We start from the raw sequence: 22358 nt of genomic DNA on the forward strand, positions 1-22358 counted from the left end.
GCATCAGTGCTGTTCTGTATCAGAAGCAGGACAGTTTAAACAAAGTTATTGCATATGCTAGCAAGACTTTGTCACCTGTTGAAGTTAAATTCAACACGTGTGAGAAAGCGTTATTGTCGACTGTTTGGGCACTACAAAATTTTCGTAGCTATATCCAAGGTGAGAAAATAATTGTAGAAACAGCTCACCAACCTCTACAGTATCTGCAGAGTGAAAGAATTAGAGACGGTAATCTCTCTAACAGTCGGATTACTGCATGGACTCTATCCTTACAGGGATGGCCGTTAGAAGTCCGTTATAAACATAATAAGAGAAGCCCAGTTGCCCAAGGTTTAGCAGAATTACATGACTGTACTGCTCCATCTCTGGATGATAATGACACCGGAGATGACTTCCTAGAAGAGCAATTGTTATCCCCTTATAAAGTTTATGACGAGGAATACTGTCGACCACTACCGTGGGTATACATTGATGGTTGTTCATATCACCACGTCGCTGGTGCTGAACGGAAGTTAGTTGCAGGTATCGGAATCGCCTGGATAGGTGATTATCCCAATGTATCTATAGGATACAGTATTGGTCCCAAAAGCAGTCAGATAGCCGAACTCTGTGCAGTATATAAGACCATTCAAATGGCAATAGAATATGGTATCACAGAATTTGTTATTATAACTGATTCCAACTATGTTCGCAACAGTTTCGTCGAATATCTGCCTAGCTGGAAACGTAACCAAATGCTGAAAAGCAATAACAAACCTGTTAAACATGGGAAATTGTTTTGTAAAATTGATGAGTTGGTTAAGGAACATGGTTTAACCATATATTGGAAGAAAACCAAAGGCCATTCTAAAATAGAAGGTATTGACAAGGATGGTAATGACTTAGCCGATTCACTGGCAAAACAAGCAGCCATCAATGGTGAAACCCTAAACATTGATGATCTTATGGGTTCAATTCACGTTGAAGCCATAAGTAGATGACAGGCTAGAGATAATGCCGACTTAGATGTCGTGCAATGGAGTCAAGAAGCTCCTAGTGAGGACCTGATTACCAGTCAGAAGAATGATCCTGTCATAGGTATATTCTATAAACATATAGAAGACCCTACTGCCAATCCCATCACAGATGAGGATTGCAAAGATAATGAAGATTTACGAATCTTGATGAGATATAAAGTCCAATTTAGTATCTTGGATGGGTTGCTGGTCAGAACTTCTAAACATGGTATTCAACAATGGGTAGTCCCAACTGTATACCGAGGGTTAATGCTCCAACACGCACATGATGCACCTACATCTGGGCATCGTGGTGATAAGATCACATATGAGATATTGCGTGATTATGCATATTGGCCACACATGTTAAGAGATATTAAGACATACTGTCAGGGATGCTTGATTTGCCTGCAATATCAACCCCATGGTCCAACCCATCGTGCACCACTTCAGAAGAGGGGGGTGTCATTACCCTGATCTGATATCCAAATTGACTTTATAGGTCCTGTAACAAGATCTTCAAGAGGTAACAAATACATGTTAACCGTTACATGTATGTACACAAAGTGGATAGAATATTTGCCTTATAAAGAGAACACGAGTACCGTGTGCGCCACTTTGTTGATTAACCATGTCTTTTCCAGGTTCGGTCTGCCTCAAAGAATTGAGTCAGACAGAGGTAGTCACTTTACCAGCGAAGTGATGGCTAAGATGTGGAATATTCTAGGTGTTAAACGAAAGCTACATATTGCATACCGCGCTGCGTCTAGCGGGGGGGTAGAGCGATATAACCAGTCTATCGTTAATATTCTGAAGAAGTCTGTTAAGGAGTCTGGTAAAGACTGGGACATTAAATTGCCCCTAGTTTTAATGGCGATTAGAGCTACACCTAGCACTGCTACCAAATTGTCACCTTTTGAATTGATGACAGGAAGAAAGATGGTTTTACCACAGCATTTATTATATCGTACTTCGGATCATAATTTGATCAACGCTGCCACTACACATCAGTATATCGAAGATTTGCGCAAGCACTTACAGCATGCGTTTGCTTTTGCCCAAAATAATCTAGAAAAAGCAGCGACAGGGGTTAAGACCTATTACGATTTAAAAACCACGAAAAAGGAATATGAGATAACAGATCAAGTCTATCTGTATAATTTTGCGCAAAATCAAGTCAAGGAAAATACATTTTTACCTTCTTGGAAAGGGCCATATGTCATCATTGACAAAATTTCCCCAGTAGCGTACAAAATAAAAATTCCTAAGGATGGTGATTTTATTGAAAAGTGGGTTCACGTTAACCAGTTGCGTGCTTGTCATCCTAAATCTCAATTAAGGATTATAGGTGTGGATTCAGATGCAGAAGGGTGAACGACTAACCTGGATGAATGCTTGATTCACGTGGTATCGTATGATGTGAAACGTTGTGATGTGCCATGATCTCATGTACGCTCATGTCATTAACCATTTCCTTGCCATCCAATAACTACATTTTCTAAGCAGGTTACTAGCTTGTTTAACTGCTATAGGCATATTGCTGAGGAGTCAGTAATAAATGTAGTGAGGGATGAAGTTATAAAAATAGAATTAGAGAGAATACATATATTGATGAATCGTAATAATGTGTTGTCCTAGGCCAAGTGATGTCACACTGTTATAAGTTTGTATACTTAACAAACCTTGAATCATTAGTAGATAAGTCTGAAACGAGTTCCTGATCCGTGACTGTCGAAAGATGTCCAAGAAGGATGTGGCGTGTTTCTGGATCGTACTGCTCCTGTGCCAAGAGCTACGGACCGACCTGATCGCAGAGATGGGACCATTTTCCGGCATCCTGATTCAAGAGACACCAGGGTTCATCTTGACAGAGAAGAGGATCCTGACCCAACGTGTGTTCGTCAGCTTGGACCCCAAGATTTCCATCGAGAAGGCGTACAACATTTCATCGATGCAGCTTCCTTTGTTACAGATTTGGTACCAGATGCACCTCCAAAGAGCACAGGACCGTGTGCGAAACATCTTGGAGCAAGCCCGGAAACCATTTGTATCCAGTTCTATTTCGATGAGCAACCGACCCAAAAGGTTCCTCACCGCTATAATTGTTGCATTAGTTTGTGCCACTGTCGGTGCAGTTGTCGCAACTGGAATGTCTGCAGCCAACTCTATTACTGTCCAAAAGCTGGATATGGAAATCTATGCGCTAAAGCAACACATTAACGATATTCATCAGGTGATAAAACAGCAAAGAACACTTCTCCAAGACGTGTTAACTATTGTGCCAGATACAGTTGTTACAACAAATTTACATTCGGAGTTAATTGCCAAATCCACTGAGTTGCACCAAAGTCATGACTTATTTAAGCGTGAACTTCTATTTCTGCATGACCCAATATTGTTCCACACACTTGCTTTTCTCGACGAAGTGCAAACTGGAATGATCGAATTGGCAGGGGGACGCATACCTCTGTATTTTGTATCCAAGGATATTGTTCATGCAATGCTTGCCAATGTGGATGGAGAAACAATGGAGCCTATGCAATTAAATCTGGCCTTTGAGATGGGGAGCGCTATACCTCTCTTAATTGATCCGGAACGTATGGAGATTTGCTTTTTATTGGCCATACCATATGTAACTCCCAAAAACATTTTTCAAATGAAAACAATTTACATTGTTGGTACATGGAAGGAAAATATCCATGTAAAAGTCCAAACCCCAGATGTTTTGGCTTTTCAACCATGGGTACCAGATTGGTATTCAATACCCATTTTGAATGACTGTGAAAAATTCAAAGACAATAATTTCCAATGTGATGGAAAACCTTTTGTGTACGATTCTACCAATGCTTTGTGTGGGATCGAGTACCTTAAACATGGCTCTGAAACATGTCAAGTGACTATGTCAAAAACCGACAGTAATGCGTTAATACATGCTATCTTAGTAAAAGATAAATGGTTGGTAAGCACGTGTCTTAAAAACATGAGTGGTTTTCGCAGGGACCAGGTGACTAATAAACTAATTGCCTTACCAGCACCTGTATCACTGATCAAGGTACCCCACGACTCTTGTATCACCATCGGTGACGTTACGCTATACCCAGTGTACACTGACGTCCTCGAAAGTGCTATTGAGATGGTAGATCCCTTCCAGAATCTAGATATCCCTCTAGATCCTAATCTTAAGTTCTTGCTGGACCACAAGCCCAACCACACTATCCAAATGTCGATCAAGAAAGATAACATTTCTGTGGACACATTTAAATACTCTGAGTTAGATACTGACCTTATTGATCGTGTTGACTGGTTCATCCATGTTAAGATTGTTATTGGGTGTGTTATGATAATGATGTTATTATGGTTGATTGTACTAAGCATAAAGTTCAAAACACTTACAGGTACAAAAGCATACGAACATGTTCATTCCACGCATGGGCCTATGTTAGAAATGATGTGATTGCACAATATGTCTTGTGACTTCCATAGTGCCTATTCATAAGCTAAATTATTTGACTATGACAGGCACTAAGGGGGGTTATGTCGGCAGACATTTTGTGCTATGATAGAAATACAAAGTATATATTCTGAAGTAATCTGAACATACCAGACTCCATTTTGTTAGTTTCAAGCTAACAAAAGAGACACAAGATTTCTATCCTTTCTGTTACACTAACTACTGAGCCAGAGCTAAGAATGTCTTGTATAAACAAACCAAGTGATAACAGACTGTCTAATTGCTAATGGAATATAATAAATTCTATTCCCAGACATAGGTGACAGAGGATTAAATAATTAAATTTTACTTTCTATACCTAACAACGTCCCATTATAGTGGAAGTTGAAATAAAGTTCACAAACTGTCATATAAGGAATTACTACAGAAAATGGAGACACATAGTCTGGATAAAACTGAGAAAGACCCTTTGATCTGAAAGGATAAAATAAGTTATAGCCACCATATAGATAACGTAAATGACGTCAAAATAGCCACCAGGAAAAGTTAACTCTTTCCTGGATAGGTATGTTTAGTGGGACAAGACTGCCATCTAGAGTCCAAATACTAAAATGGTTATCTAGAAGGGAACCACACCCACAGTGTTGATTGGTTCATAAACCAGTGACGAACAGACAAAGTTTCCCCTTTAAAAAGTCAAACATGACAACACTCTCGACATTCAAAGATTGAGGAGGGAGAATCGGACAATGCAGAATCGGGCGATCAGAGTAATCAAGAAAATCAAGACACTCCATGCAGAGCAAGAGAGAAACATTCCTTGACACTTAGCTACCTGAGAACATCTGATGAGAAAATATCTACTTAACTGGTAAATATACTGGCTTCCATTAATTAATTAAAATTAATTAAAATTAATATCATGATATATGACTGGATAAATCATGATTAGATTTCATATTTAGAAATCTTAATTACTAAAGAATATATATATGGTTATAGCATCCCATCTGCAGCTGGGATTAATATAGCCATTCATGTATTTATGTGATTAATATCACGTTAGCATATTGTGACAATTATCCAGCTGTATGGATTTGCTCTAAAATAAGATAAAATATCTGTTAGACAAATTAATTAAATATCAGCTTATTAAACATATAGATTTCTCATTGGATGGATCAAGGAAGTGATTACTGACTGTTTAAATATTATTTTTATTTAAAATTACATAGGAATAGATCTTAAATCCCTAGAAGAGGTCTAGCCAGCATTGCAAGGGTTATTTCTAACTGTCAGCTGAAAGTTTTTACTGCAGCTCTAAGGAATGCTCTGTCTCCCTGTGAAACTTTCACATTCCTTCTCTGTGAAGAAAGGGTCATAAATGTCTTGACGGCCTAATGTGTAGATCTTAAACTACGTCTTACGTCGTATATTGCCACTTTGTATTGCATATTCATGTTATACTGAATTTCCATTGATTATTATCATGCATGTTACTCATTATTATTATTTAAATTGTTAAGAAATAAAAATGATCTATTTTTATAACAATTTGTGGACTAATTGATATGATATACATTTCACTTATAACGATAACGACTTTGGGATCTGAGAATTGAAAATCGTGGGCAATTCTCATCTGTTTACATTATTATCCCATAAATATCCCCACAGGGTGCTACCGATGGGTAGGGCTTTTTGCCGTTGCTTTTCATTAGCGACGGTCGGAGTCAAGCAGCCGTTTCACTTCATTCGGATCACCCACAGACTGCGAGAGGGTCTGCAAGTTTGGAGCTCATTCTTGGGTAGATACAACGGGCAATCTTGCTGGCTGCGCCCGGCAGTGTCCAATACGGATTTGGAGTTATACACCGACGCGTCTGGGACAGTGGGCTTTGGGGCCTACTTTCAAGGACGATGGCCTGGCCCCGCCACTGGCTGGAGACCGAATTGGGAGGTAACTTAACGTTCCTGGAGCTCTTTCCCATTGTAGTGGCGGTGGAACTATGGGGGTCGGAGCTAGCAAACCGCAAGGTGGTGGTGCACACGAATAACATGAGTGTTGTCCATGTGATCAACCGGTCTACGTCTTCACCCCCTCCGGTTTTGTTGCTTCTGAGGCACTTAGTCTTGCTTAGTTTAGGGTGGAATTTGTGGTTGGTTGCGCGGTACGTTATAGCTGACTCTCTCGGTTTCAGTGGGACCGGTTTCGAGAGGCGGCTCCAGGGGTGGCCCGGCATGGAACCTCGTGCCCGGCGGGAGTCTGGGACCTGGTTTCCTCAATCTGAGTCGGTTTTGAGGGGGTCGCTGGCTGAGTCCACGTGGAGATTGTATTCTGCAGTGTGGCGGAGATGGACGGCGGTCTGTAGGGGTAGGGAAGTGTCCTCAGAGGAAGGTAGGTTGTCGGCTACGCTGGCTTTGTTGAAGTTGCTCTGCGAGGAGGGTAAGTCGGCAGCGGCGGCCGAGAGAACATTATCGGCCTTGTCGTTCCTGTTCCAGTGGTGTGGGTGGCAGGATGCTACCAAGGCATTCTGAGTCGCGCGGATCATGAAGGGATGGAAGAGAGAGCGCAGGCCGGACGCTCGGCGTCCCATCTCCTATGAGATCCGGTGCAAACTATTGGAGCGGCTACCACAGATCTGCGTGTCAAACGCCACGTTTGCCATTTGCTTCTTCGCTGCCCTGCGGGTCGGCGAGTTGGTGGCCCCAAGTATGCGGGCGCCGGCCGCCATGCAAATGGTGGATGTCAAGGTTTCTACAGGGGACGTTGCATTGTTCATGCGGAGGTCTAAGACGGATCAGATGGGGGTGGGCGCCTCTTTTCGGCTTAAGGCTACTGCTCAGCAGTGCTGTCCGGTCAGGTTGTTGTGGGAGTTTTTGGAGGTACGTGGGTTGACCGCAGGGTCGTTGTTCAGGCTTCGGGATGGGTCGTCACTCAGCCAATTTCAATTCACCAGAGTGCTTCGGGCTGGGGTGATACGTATGGGACTGTCTCCCGGAAGGTATACTACGCATTCCTTCAGGATTGGGGCGGCTACTCAAGCGAGTATGCTGGATCTTCCATCGGAGGCTATTAAGCGGTTGGGGCGATGGCAGTCGGGGCGGTTCCAGCTTATTTGCTTTAGGCAAGTGGCGCAGCGCAGTCATGGTTTTGTTGTTTCATTGCAGGTTCTTCCCTGCATTTTATTTGGATAATCAGACACTTCTTTGTGTATTGGGCAGCTACGCGGGCCGAGAGTAGAACTTATGGCCAGAATCTCGTTTTCTTGTACAAGATAGCAAGGGTACGTTGGAGGGGTATTTGGTGGCTGTCCTGGGACGGGCTATATGCTGAGCTGATTCAGCTCAGGCACTACGTGTCGGGGCCAGTGACCCTTGTGATTCACGTGGGCGGGAACGATGTTGGACGGCGATTGTCGGTGGACCTAGTGCATGCGATGCGGCATGACGTGGCCCGCTGTTTCGTGTTGTTCGGGGATCTGACCCTCGTCTGGTCCGAGATCGTGCCTCGCCCGGTGTGGTGAACCGGGGGAAAGGGTAAGGCCCTAAAGCGCTATAGGCGGAAAGTCAATATGACCATGTCCCGGTTCGTGCGCCACCTGGGTGGTGTAGTAGTAAGACACGTTGAGTTGGAAGGGGACAATGATGCACTAATGAGGCAAGATGGTGTGCACCTGTTCCCCATTGGGTTGGACATCTTTAACATGGGACTGCAAACTGGAATTGAGGAGGCGCTGTCGGCGTGGGGGCGCGATGCCCGCGCAGTGTAGTGCACGAAGAGGGTTATTGCGGTGGTGGTTTCCCTGGACAGTGCAGAGGAAGAAAGGAACTTTGGGGAGATGACAGCCGGCACGGAGCTGATGGCGAGGAGCTGGCTGTCGAGGCTCATGGCACCGAATGTGTGTGACAACTGCCTGTTGGGCAAACACCCAACAGCTGGCAGATTTGGACTGAGTTAAATTGTTAATTTAAATAAAGCTGTGGCCGTTGCCCATATACACAAGAATGAGGTGTCACGTGTATTATTTTGGGGCAACGGGTTGTTGGTTGGGACTGGTGGGTCAGCACTCAAGATTCCCCCTGGAACAATAAGGAAGGGGGAAGATGACTGCTGCCCAAGATAGTGGGATGGATCATGGAAGTTACAATGTTGCTAAGATTGGGGTTCTTAGGGAGAGGGAGGGGACTTACCAGTCAGCAGTATCAGTTGAGGGCTCCTGACTGTTTCCCCCCCTCCCCCCCGTTTCTGGTGTTGTGGCTTGTGTCTCGTGTTGTTGTTTTTGTGTTGTCACAGCTTGGCAGTTTCCCTGGAGAGCGCAGAGGAAGAAAGGAACTTTGGGGAGACGACAGCCGGCACGGAGCTGATGGCGAGGAGCTGGCTGGCGAGGCTCATGGCACCGAATGTGTGTGAGAACTGCCTGTTTGGCAAACACCCAGCAGCTGGCAGATTTGGACTGAGTTAAATTGTCAATTTAAATAAAGCTGTGGCCGTTGCCCTAATCCACAAGAATGAGGTGTCACGTGTATTATTTTGGGGCAACGGGTTGTTGGTTGGTCATGTTACTTCCTGGTTTGGTTAGCTCAGTGGAGCTTAACTCAATAGGCAGCAATTGCCCAGAGCACCTACCTTGCAAAGACTTCTCATTGAGCTACATTGAGAAGTCTGTGATTGGATAGCCAAAGACTGGAGACTGGAGATCTGCGGCATTTGCAAGATGATTTTAGTGATGCATATTTTCATCCCCAATGAAAATATGCATCACTAAAGGCATGCATGTTTTCATTTGAGGATATATCTACAAAATTGTGATTTAAAAAAAAAAAAAATTCCTTTTCGTTTTTTCTTATTTTTATTTGGGCCATGAACCATTACTTTCATTTTCTATTAAATATCTAGCAAATTACATTATAATCCAATTCAGACAAGGACAACTATTATGAGTAAGAGAAATATATATGTTTTTATTTATCCTCTTCTCTATGTGCTTTTTGTATTCTGACTGTACAGTGACTGACAGGGAGCTAAGATCAATGTGCCCAGTTGCAGGATATATCGATATGTGTTTCTATGTTTAATTGTGTTTTTCAGATCTCAAAAATACATATTTGTTAAATATAGGGATAAGTAAGTACCCAACATTAAGTATAAGTAAACCTAACAAATAGCGTTAATATTGAGTTAGATTCTGTGTTTTAAAATTGTAGTACCAATGTAATGTCCACATGTATACATATGTATGTATACATACATATAGATCATTAAGTGATAACACATATAATTCTTCCACTTTACCCCAGTGCTATATGGTAGAGGGCTCCGTTGTGAAGTAAAATATGTTACAACATACGCTGCACAAGTAGAACTTAAAGACATATTTCTCATTTAATTAACCATATGGCTTCTAAACATTAAACATATGTATTAACAAATATGTTCTTCAGTGCAAATGATCAGATCCTTATTTATCACCGACAATAATGTCCATGAAATCTTCTAGTCTGAAACTGTTTCAAAAGATTGGTGAATGTCCCTACAGCTTGAAATACAAAGGCTTTGCATAATTACATAGTAATTTAGGATAAAAAAGACTCACGTTCAAAAAGTTCAAACTTTCAAACACATTCCTTTAAACCCCTTAAGGACACACGACATGTGTGACATGTCATGATTCCCTTTTATTCCATAAGTTTGGTCCTTAAGGGGTTAAGCTGTTGTTCCAAAAGAATAAAAAACAAACAAACCAAAAAAAAACAACAACAATTATAGCTATTTACAATTATACCACAAAAGATGGAAAAATGCTTCTTGACTGCCTAATGGAGACCTGAATTTCTTTGGATTAGCAACCTGTTCACATACATGTTACATTTTGAATATTTTCTAAAGTGACATTCTAGGCACCTCATTGAGTGATGGTTCCTGGGTACCAGAAACTTGTCCTGTCTTTGCTACTTCGGCTATTTGTTTTGCAACAGCCCGAACAGCAATAGGCAACAGTGACTGGCTGAAAACATCAAGTGACTGGTCTCATCACAGATGCCCATTACTGAAATACATTGGTATATGAAAGGCAAAGGGGCAGCTACCAGATAACCAATTGGTGCCAGTGTGTTTGTGCCGTGTGACCCTCATTTAGTGTTAAACTGTTTGAACCATAAAATGGAGCCAGGGGATTACAGACACCACAACTAAATCGATGTAGTAAAATGGTTTTGGTGACTAAAGTATCACTTCAAAGCTTCCCCTCCTTTCTTTTGTCCTATCTAAGATGGTTATAAAGACTTTATCAAGTATAAACTTGCTTGAGAATGACAAACTGCAGTTTTTAAATTTCTGATGTCACCAACGATTTTAATATTTTACTTAATAACATAATACCTATAAAAATAATAAACTAGTATTAATACTACTAATAATACAAATATACTAATATACATCATGTGTAAAAAAATAAAATAAAAAAATAAATAAATTGGTTGAATGCTTTTATGAAAAGGAAGATTTATAAGTAGCATTTTTATAATACCCGACACATTACGCTCACAATGGCCTTAAGTTTCTAGATGGTTTGAATGAGCTTGTTGACACTGTCGTTTTTATTCAGTCAGGATGCATACAAGTTAAGCAGCTTTAATACAATTGCACATGTCCTTGTATAAAACCTCCCAATGCAGGGGAAGTTTAAACATCAGAGGAAACAAAGGCTTAACAGTGTTCAGCCAACTGCATGCTGACCAGGCTGTGATCAATGCAGACATCTGACCTAATTCACAGTGTAGAACGTCTGTCTTCTCCTGGTCCCTAGTACAGTCCCAACAGGCACATCTCTCAGCAGAGCTATTGATTTTCATCTCCTTCATGTATTGTATAAATAAAAAATATATATACAGCAAGTGGAGGAGAGTTGATCGCTATGTGCTTCAACATGCCACTGATAAACCTTGCTGATTATTTGAAGAGCTGAATAGTTATGTGAAGCTTATCTGTAATGATCATCCGCTGAATTTTTTTCAGATGATTTCAAGCGGATCTGTCATGTTTGTGGTTTCTCGTGCTTCTCTTTGGCTTAATAAAATTCTCTCTTACAATCTGGCAGTAATTTATGTTGTATAATTAGTTACATGGTAAAGTATGAGATATCTTCTCTCATTACATCTTTTTATATCTAATTTAGCTCACATGAATAAACACTCTTGTTATGTTGAGCCAGGACATACACAGAATAGTAACAGAGCCCTGCAAACATGGCAAATTGGTAGAGCCCCAGCTGTCAAAGCATTGTTGGAGTTGTATGACAGATGGGGTTCTACTTTTAGTCCAACCTTGCAATTGGGGGTTCCAATAAAATTCTTTATACTTTATAAACCGCCACTGCATTGGAATGGATGCCGTGATTCCATGCCAGGGAGTTAGGAATCCAAGTGTGTATTCTTAGAGCTATAGGGTCCTGATGGCCACCTACTGGACCTAAGCACCTCAGCAGAGAGTAAAAAAATTACTTAATTTTTCTTCATCAGAGCCCTGGTCTCAGGGGAAAGCTCTGCCTCCTTGACTGAGCTCATCGAACTTGATGATCTCAGCCAATCCAATGCTTTCCCTTATAAAAGTATTCTGAAGCTAGTGCTTATGTGCACCAAAGCGTTGCTCTGTGATAATCAGACGGGTAGAAGTGTCCAATGAAAGTTGATAAACTGTGAGTATAACGATATAAGCAGGAATAATGCAGGAATAAGCAGGAATAATGTTTACGTAATCTTTAATAATGATTGGACCCTAAGCAAGCCTTTGCTTGGGCCCCCTGGGCCCTGCCGCCCTTGCCCCCCACTCCCTGGAACGCAGTCACGGCATCCATCCCAACGCAGTGGCCGTACTAAAGTAGAAAGAATTTTATTGGGACCCCCAATTGCAAGGATGGACTAAAAGTAGAACCCCATCTGTCGTACAACTCCAACAATGCTTTGACAGCTGGAGCTCTACCAATTTCCCATGTTTGCAAGGTTGTATTTAGCACTGAGCCATGTTTGTGTGTTTTACATAGTTACATAGTTACATAGCTGAAAAGAGACTTGCATCCATCAAGTTCACTCTTCCTTACATTTGTTTTTTGCTGTTGATCCAAAAGAAGGCAAAAAAAAACAGTTTTAAGCACAATTTTGCAACAGGCTAGGAAACAAATTCCTTCTTGACCCCAGAATGGCCCCAGAATGGCAGTCAGATTTATATAATCTTTCTACATTGAAAGATTATATCCTTGAATATTCTGTTTTTGCAAGTATGCATCCAGTAGCTGTTTGAAGTATGCATCCAGTAGCTGTTTGAACATCTGTATGGACTCTGATAAAACCACCTCTTCAGGCAGAGAATTCCACATCCTGATTGTTCTTACAGTAAAAAAAAACTTTCCGGGGCGGAGCCTGGAGCCGGAGCTGAATGGACGCCATATCCATTTACTCCTGAGACAGCTGACGATAATCTACAAATATCTCCTCACCACAACACCATCCGGCCCTATAACTGGGAGAACCGGCACCGGGACTCTCACCCGCACAGTTAGATGCCTTTCTTCCAGAGCCCGAAGACCGGGAGAACGAAACGGAAGACTCGGGCCTACCTTCCAGCGGCTTACCGCGACCTGGATTTCCTCCTCGGCGAGACGCCTGAGCAGAGCTGCCCTGAAATAAAGAGGAAACCTACCTCTCCCTGCGACAAGACTCCGGTAAATATGGGGCGCCGCACGCAAAAACGCAATCAGGCCCCTCAGCTGAGCAGGGGTAGAAAACCATCGTAGAGTTTGATTTCGTGCAATGGGATATCTGGAACGTGACTCCCTCTGGGGAGACCGAGAACGCGTCTATGTCAAACGCCCGGACGTCCGATACTCTGCGGAACAAAACCAGAATTAGCAGAATCGTTAGCTTTGCTGAGAGTTGTCGGAGTGAGAGTCTGTCGTTGGTCGGCCACTCTCTCAGGAAACGGAGAACTACCTCGACGTCCCAGAGTCGTGAATATTTGGGTTCAGGGGGTCGTTGTAGTCGAATACCCCTTAAAAGTCGACATACCAGCGGGTCTTTTCCTACTGGGGTCCCTAGTACAGGGACATGGGCTGCTGAGATAGCGGAGTGGACTACATTAATTGACCTGTATGATCGTCCTGTTGAGAACAGATGGGTTAGAAAGTTTAGAACGGTAGGGATAGAGGCCGTAAATGGATCGAGGTTCAGTTCCATGCACCAATTGGACCAGGAGTTCCAGGCGGATAGATAGGATCTTCTGGTTCCTGGTGCCCATGAGTCCCATATGAGGTCCTTAGCAGCCTGCGATAGTTCGCCGTCTTGCCAGGTACCCTGGAAAGCGTCCAAGCCACCAGAGTGAGTCGCTTGGCCAGGATCAGTGGGTGTGGGCTCCCTTTCGGATCTGAGAGGATGTATTGGTGTGAGGGTAGTAGGAGGGGATCCCTGTAAGATAGGGCTAGGAGGTCCAGAAACCATGGTTGTCCCATCCATAGTGGGGTGATGAGTAGAATAGATACTCGTTGTTGTCTCAGATAATGGATGGTCTTTGCTATCATGGCGAAGGGGGAAAGGCGTATGCCCCTGTTATCGGCCATGGTTGTAGGAATGCATCTGTTGCCTTGCTCTCCGGGTCCGGGAGCCAACTGAAATATACTTCTGTTTGTCTGTTGTTGCGGGATGCGAACAGATCTAGGTGAACTGGACCCCGGTGTTCCGCTAGACAGTGGAAGATCTGTGGGTCCAGTTTCCAGCTTCCAGCTTTGAGGGAGATGTTACGGGGTAGGCAGAAATCGAAAATCTCTTTAGTTATTTCCGATAGGAATCGGGATTGAGCTCCACCCAGGCGTTTGATGTAACGGACCGCCAAGATGTTGTCCATCCGTAGAAGGATGCAGCAGTCTGTCTTGTCTTTTGCCAGGCTGCGGATGGCGAATGATCCTGCCAGGAGTTCTAGGCAATTTATGTGCATGTTGAGGTCCTGGGAGATCCAGGTGCCTCCTGTTGATGCACCTTCGCTTGTCGCTCCCCATCTTCAGAGGCTGGCGTCTGATTCCAGGACTATGTTGGGTGTGCTCCCGAAGATGGCCTGACCGTACCATGCTTCCATGCTGTCTAGCCACCTTCTGAGTTCGTCTCTGACCTCCTCCGTTACCGGAATCAGCTTGTTGTAGGATCGGTTTTCCCTGAGGAAAGATGCTTTGAGGCGTTGCATCGCCCTGTAGTGGAGTGGGCCAGGGAAGATAGCTTGTATGGAAGCCAAGAGTAGTCCCACTATTTGTTTTAAATATATTTATTGGTATCATGTCAAGTTTTCTTACATCAAACCGAGTTTCCTGAAAGCGAACAGTCGCCTGCGCAGAGGCTGAAGCATCAGTATAAAATTACAGTTGTAAATTATCGCCTGCGCAGAGGCGAATCAATCAGGTAATTTTTATCGTACATAAACTTTGTCTAGGCTTTAATCTAACACTTAACCACAGTATTCTGAATTAACATTTCAACATTTTTGTCTAGATGAAAAACAATAGTTGTGTATTGCATACAACTGTATAGGGTGATTCTAAATTGGCCCTTGTGAAGATGTAGTGGTACCTTAAGGAGTATGTAGAGGCTTGTCATTTAGGTGCGTTACCTAGGTGGATAATGAAAGTGCTATGCTGTTAACGTTTTACATGGCTATCCCGTGGATGGTTATTTGTGACTCATGCAATTGTGTTGCGAGTATTATCATCCGTGTCATGTCGTGGATGTGGTTTACGGCTGCATGTGCACTTTGCAGTCGATCGTCTGTGTGAAAGTGTGTTCCTCATTGTATTAATCGAAGCAGTCCGTCGTCTGCGCGGGGGCGTTTCATACCCTGTATCTAACATCGCGTTTAGTTGCCTGCGTAGAGGCTCATTTCTCAATACATCTATCATAGCGTTTTATTGCCTGCGCAAAGGTTCCTTTCACCTAGCTGCATAGAAGACTTTTGGTGCCTGCGCAGAGGTTGTTTGGTCTCGTCTATGGCATCCTTAATAGTGATCTTAGTTTGTGTGCTGTGTTTGGTTTGAGTTGTGTGTGGGGGTCGTTCGGTGAGTAGTCCCACTATTTGAGCGAGGGCGCGGAGTGGAATGGTGTGGGAGCGAATGGCCTTGCGTAGTTCTTTGCAAATGGTCGAGATTTTTGACGCCGGCAGCCGAAGTGTGCTTGTGGTGGAATCTCGAATCCTAGGAATTGTATCTTTTGGGTTGGTGAGATGGCTGACTTGTGGAAGTTCACCACGAAGCCCAGGGATGATAGGAGATCCGTGGTATAGCGTGTGTGCTGTATCAGTCTGGATTTTTCGGAGCAGAAAAGTAGGAGGTCGTCTAGGTATATAATGCAACTAATTCCTAGTGCTCGAAGATGAGCGACCACGGGCTTTAGTAGTTTGGTGAAGCACCATGGGGCTGAACTGAGGCCGAAGGGGAGGCACGTGAATTGCCAGGGAAGGCCTAGCCAGTGGAATCGTATGAATTGTCGACAGGAATGATGGACGGGTACTGAAAGGTATGCGTCTTTTAAGTCGAGTCTTGTGAACCAATCTTTGTCCTGTAGTAGGTCCCTGAGGAGGTGTATGCCTTCCATCTTGAAGTGCCTGTATGTGACATATTTGTTGAGTCTTTTTAAGTTTATGACTGGACGAAAGTCCCCCGTTTTCTTTTTCACCAGGAATATATTGCTGAAGAACCCTCGCGGTCCGGAGGCGGGTTTGATTTTTTTTTTTTGCTGTATTTTGAGAGGTTTCCATTATCAATTGGCAGGTTATAATTTATGTGGCACAGGGTGTAAGCAATAGGAGAGGTCAGGTCAGTTGTATTCTATATGAGTAACACAATGCTGACCCTAGCAGGGTGCAATAGTGTGTAATATTTGTACTCAAAGTATAAAGTTAACCCCAGCAGGGTGTGTGGTGGAAATGATTACAATGGACCCCCAGCAGGGTCTGTATAAATTATTCGTTAAGTGTAGAAACCCCAGCAGGGTATAGACAGCCTGTATATAAAATATATGGAAGAGTGTAGAAAAAACCCCAGCAGGGTATACACAACTTGTATCAGGTACTGGTTGATTGTACTAAAGCAGGCAATAACCACACTATTGGGATTTTTAGTTATATCTGGGCCTCACCCAGGATGACAGAGGTGGCCACAGGGCGACCTCCACAAGCAGCACGAATTATAGGGCAACCCCCAAGACACGCACAGGGTAATGACCTTTTGGTGCCTAGATACAGCGTAATTAGATTAAAATATCACGGACTGACCTCTATTATTTGAGATAGAGTGTTAGCTGTGAGCTCCGTCCTCGTTCGCGGCACTGTGTGGGTTCCCCAAAATAGCGGCTGCAATCTCGCGAGATGCGAGATTGCAAATGGCCGCCGCGTGTGTAAGACAGGAACGGGAGCCGTGAAGGGCGGCGTGATGTGAGGCAACAAGCCGTCTGAGGCAGCGGTGAGAGTCCAGGATAGATAAACAAAGTGTCCGACGGCGGAGCAAGCCACCGGGACCGCCGGTGGGCCGGAAAGGAGCGTGAAAGGTATAAACGATTACATAGAAGCTGACTAAAGCAGAAAATGTGAATACCAAAGTAATAAGTAGAAATAAGTATGTGAAAACACCATAAGGTATATAATTAATAAATGTATACACATGTATAAACACCATAAGGGTAAATAATCCAAATATAAGATAATAATAAAGAGTAAAAACATATACATATAAGGGCAGAAAGATAAGTCCTGCGCTCACTCCCATCACTGGGTGGCTGCAAATGACTACAGTATACATCAGCCCCAATATATAGTCAAAACCAAAGAAAAACAAGTTACCTGCGCTCTCTCCTTAATCCCTATGTATTTTTAAACAAATGGAGGTTTTTTAGTTACCTCCAATAGCAATGAGAGGATGAGCCCACCTGCCAACGTCAAGGCAGACCCCCCTAGGTGGGTCCTAACTCTAACCATTCACCTTGCTTCCTTGAGCCTCTGGCAAAAATCTCTACTGAGACAGAAAGGGGTATTTTTTATATACACCCTATACATTATTAACCCTTAATAGGGAACACATGGGATGGGCGGCTGCATTGTAACAAGGCTGAGTTATATAAAAAATGGATACAAATGCAGAAAGATAAGTCCTGCGCTCACTCCCGTCACTGGGCGGCAGCAATGACTACAGTACACATCAGCCCCAATATATAGTAAAATCTATAAAAAACGTTGGCAGGTGGGCTCATCCTCTCATGGCCATTGGAGGTAACTAAAAAACCTCCATTTGTTTAAAAATACATAGGGATTAAGGAGAGAGTGCAGGTAACTTGTTTTTCTTTGGTTTTTACTATATACATATAAGGGAAGAGCCAAAAACTCTGACCTGTCTGCGATGGAGCAGCAAAGAAAGAGGGGGAGGAGCCTATTTCCTGGGAATACCTTCCTCCCTATTGCATTTTGATTGGTTAAATGTTTCACTTTCTTTACTGCTGTGGAGTTTAGTAAAGAGAGTAATGCAAAATAGGAAGCCTCCTGTCATGTGATAAAACTGTGCTGCAGAGGGGGAAAAAAAACCTTCTTGACTCCATAATGGCAATGTGTCTTTGGATCAAATACATGTTAATTATATCCGTAAATAATCAGGTTTAACAAAAAATCATCCAGGCCTTTTATAAAAATATCTACATAGTTTGATAAGACAACCTCTTTGGGTAGAAAATTCCAATCTTTAAGGGAAGTATGGGCACACCCGGAACATGCATTTTTCAGTAATGGTGGTGCTGTTACGACCAAAATATGTACAAAATACAGATTAAGAAGCAGCGCAAATTCAAAAAATTACAGTTTTAATTTACATGGCTACTTAAAGGGACACTATAATCACCAGAAAAACGACAGCTTATTGATTTTGTTCTGGTGAGTAGAATCATTCCCTTCAGGCTTTTTGCTGTAAACACTGTCTTTTCAGAGAAAATCCAGTGTTTACATTACAGCCTAGTGATAACTTCACTGGCCACTCCCCAGATAGCTGTTAGAGATCCTTCCTGGGTCATGGCTGCCTAAAATGCATCCAAACATTCAGTGTCTCCACCCTCGGCATGCAGACACTGAACTTTCCTCATAGAGATTCATTGATTCAATTCATCTCTATGAGGAGATGCTGATTGGCCAGGGCTGTGTTTGAATCATGCTGGCTCTGCCCCTGATCTGCCTCCTTGTTAGTCTCAGCCAATCCTATGGAGAAGCACTGTGATTGGATCAGGCTACCACTTCTGATGATGTCAGCAGACTGCTTGTTTTTTCTGAGACAAACAGCATGCAGAGTTACAGCTTCAGGCTTGAATACAGTAACATTTTGCTATATTTATGGAGGCATGAGGGGCCCAGGTGGGCCAGATGGTGGTTTTAACACTATAGGGTCAGGAATACATGTTTGTGTTCCTGACCCTATAGTGATCCTTTAAGATCACTTATCTTAGCAAACATTTATGGGGATTCAGTTACATCATATGGCCATATTGTGTTAAGCCCGCCACTATGGCACCCCAATATCGATGGGTTCTACACTAATTTTAACATGGGGGATAAACATGCTAGCTGCAATACTTACTGCTTAAACAGCATTCAAAGACTTTCAGAAAATGTATGCTTTTATGTGCAGCACCTATAGTGGAGGGGTGGGGTGCTCAACCCAAAAAAATTCTGCTTTGAATTCCAAATACACACAGGGAAAGAGTTATTGTGGACAAACCTGTAACATGCATTTCTTAGTAGTGGTGCTGCCATAAAGACAAAAATGTACACAATTTACAGATTAAAATACAGCGCACACACAAACAAACACAGTATTCAATTTGACAAGGTTACTTAAAATCACCTATCAAAGGAAACATATACAGGTATTCAGTCACACCATATGGCCACATCATGGTAATCCCATTGCTACCTCACTGCGGCCTAATTGCTGTAAAGAACCATTTCCTGGTTGAAAAACATATAGAGCACAAAACAGTGTGGTCAAAAAAGGGTGCTTTAAATTCTTTAGTTTATATTTAGTTTAGCTGCTGGATACACTCTGTGGTACTCCCAGAATCCCACCACAAATTTCAATCACCAAAAAACACAAAACTTAGAGTCTGGTTGGTGTTACCACCTTCCAAGCTCCCAGCTGGAGTGCAGCGCTATACAGGTGTATTTAAAGGTGTATTATACAGAAATAGATACATAAACACTTACCCCTTTAAAAATGTTTTAGGGGGTATACATGGAAAATAGAAAGAGACAAGAAATAGTACAATATTGTTGTACTATTTCTATTTCAACAAGTGAGTGGATATAAACTCACATTTTTAAGAGCCTTTTATATTATATATAAACATGTAAAATAGTTTTAATATTAACTATTTAAAACACATGTTGTTATTTTTATTTACTACTATGTATGCATGTGAAGAAAAGGGGACTTCATGCGACCTTTTCTCCTATTTTTGTATATTTTGTTTCATTTTTTCCTGCCTAGTGGATTATTAGTTCGGCAGTTTGCAACTACCGAACCCCGACCTCCCTCCTGGCTTGTTATGATTCAAAGCACCGACAATTAAGTGTTCCCTGGGTGGCCGCTGTTCGTATAGCCGAATGCCACGTGGAGAAGAAAACGGCGGCGATCTTGTTCACACGAGGCGAGTCAGCGGGACTTGGTCGTCGAGTGTCTGTAACTAAAATCGGACACTCGATCGCACGAAGTACCGCTGAGAACTACCGAACGCCCGCTTCTCCTACTTACCGAACAGCCAGAAGAGCGGCATTCGGTAGTTCTGTTCGTACGGACCAGGGGAACAATCGCTACTATGAGCCAGGAGGGTATCTTCGGTACTTTGACCGTTTTTCGCCCTTTTTCCCATTTGACCGACCGCACACGCTGAATTCGTGGAACTGTTTTGGGCAGGAGCCTCGTGTGTGGTCGGTAAAACAAGACTTCCACACTTTTTAAGAACCCCTGAACCGATCTGGGTGAAATTTGGATATGTTTACCTCCCAGATCGGGGCTATCAGGGGATATGTATTTTGTGGGGATACCTTGTGGGGAAAGGGGTGTTCCAACTTTTGGGTAAAATGTGTGTCCTCTGCCTGGAGATAATTGATTTACTCCTTAACTTATCTCAATATCTCCCGGGCAGAGGGAGGGCGTGTATTAAGAAAATACTGTACAGTGATTGGTAATATGTTTGTTTGTTTTGGGAGGTCCTCTTGCATGAGGATCCCCCATAAAAGCCAGCCTGTTTCAATAAAGCTTTAGTTCTGTTACACCCTTCATGAAGTCTTGGCTCATGTTTGGGGAAAGAATACTCTATCTACTGGGAAGGATTGTCTGGGAAGCTGTATTTATCTCTACCCCTGCTGGAGCTATAGTCACTAATACTCAGCAGCTGGGAAAGGAACCGGGGACCACAGCACCATCACCACTGCAGGTCCTAGCAACTTTACTCCCCCTTAGTTCCATGGGTCGGCATACCCGCCTAGACCCTGCCGGGTTGGCTAGGGGATGTCCGGGTGGTAGCATTAAGTGTCCAAGTCTGTCTGACGGGAAAGTCCATCAGCATTACCGTTCTGTTTGCCCGGACGGTATTGTAGTGTAAAATTGTAGGGTTGCAACGCTAGACTCCAGCGCAGCAACCGGAGATTGTCTCCAGAGACTCGGTTGAGCCAAATGAGGGGGTTGTGATCAGTCAGTAACGTAAAAGCACGGCCATAGAGGTACGGTTGGAGTTTCTTTAAGGCCCATACCAACGGCAAACATTCTTTTTCCACGGTGGCATAGCTGACCTCTCGTGGTAGTAACTTCCGACTGAGGTATGCCACCGGGTGTTCCATGCCATCTTCCCCCACTTGGCTCAGCACGGCTCCCAGCCCAAACATAGAGGCATCTGTGTGAACGAGAAATGTCTTATTAGGGTCCGGGGCCGCCAATACTGGAGCTTTGCTCAGAGCTGCCTTAAGGCTTTGGAACGCTGCTGCACACTCCGGGGACCACGATACCTGCTTGGGTAGGGCTTTTTTGGTTAGATCGGTGAGGGGCTTGGCTAAGGTGCTATACTCGGGGACAAACTTGCGGTAGTACCCTGCTGTACCTAAGAAAGCTAATACCTGGGTCTTAGTGCGGGGTTGGGGCCAATTTGCTATGGCCTCTATTTTGGCGGGCTCGGGGCGCTGCTTACCCGACCCTACCCGATGCCCTAAGTACTGGACTTCTGCCATGCCCACATGGCACTTCTCGGGTTTCAGGGTAAGGCCGGCTTCCTGTAACTTGTTAAACACCAAAGCCAAGTGACCCAGGTGAGCATCCCATGTGCCGCTGTAGATGGCGATGTCATCCAAGTAGGCACATGCGAAGTCCTGCATCCCTTCCAGAAGTCGGTCCGCCATCCTTTGAAATGTAGCCGGGGCATTCTTCATCCCAAACGGCATAACCTTAAATTGGTATAGCCCGAATGGGGTGACGAATGCTGACTTAGGGATGGCGGCCGGGTCTAGCGGAATTTGCCAATAGCCTTTACACAGGTCTAGGGTAGTCAAGAAGTGTCCGCTGGCCATGTGATCGAGCAATTCGTCGATCCGTGGCATAGGGTAGGCATCCGTGATTGTCCTGTCGTTCAGTTTCCGGTAGTCAATACAGAAGCGAGTCGTGCCGTCTCGCTTCGGTACTGCCACTACCGGAGACGCCCAGGGACTTTGGGAAGCCTCAATAACCCCTAGTTCGAGCATTTCTTGGAGTTCCTTCCACATGCTCGTGCGTACTGCTGCCGGTATACGATATGGCTGTTGTCTCAAGGGGGTTTCCCCTTGGGTCTCTACCCGGTGTACTGCGGCGGAGGTGTATCCGGGT

The sequence above is a fragment of the Pelobates fuscus genome, chromosome 1 (genome assembly GCF_036172605.1).
Source record: "Pelobates fuscus isolate aPelFus1 chromosome 1, aPelFus1.pri, whole genome shotgun sequence".
Lineage (NCBI taxonomy): Eukaryota > Metazoa > Chordata > Amphibia > Anura > Pelobatidae > Pelobates > Pelobates fuscus.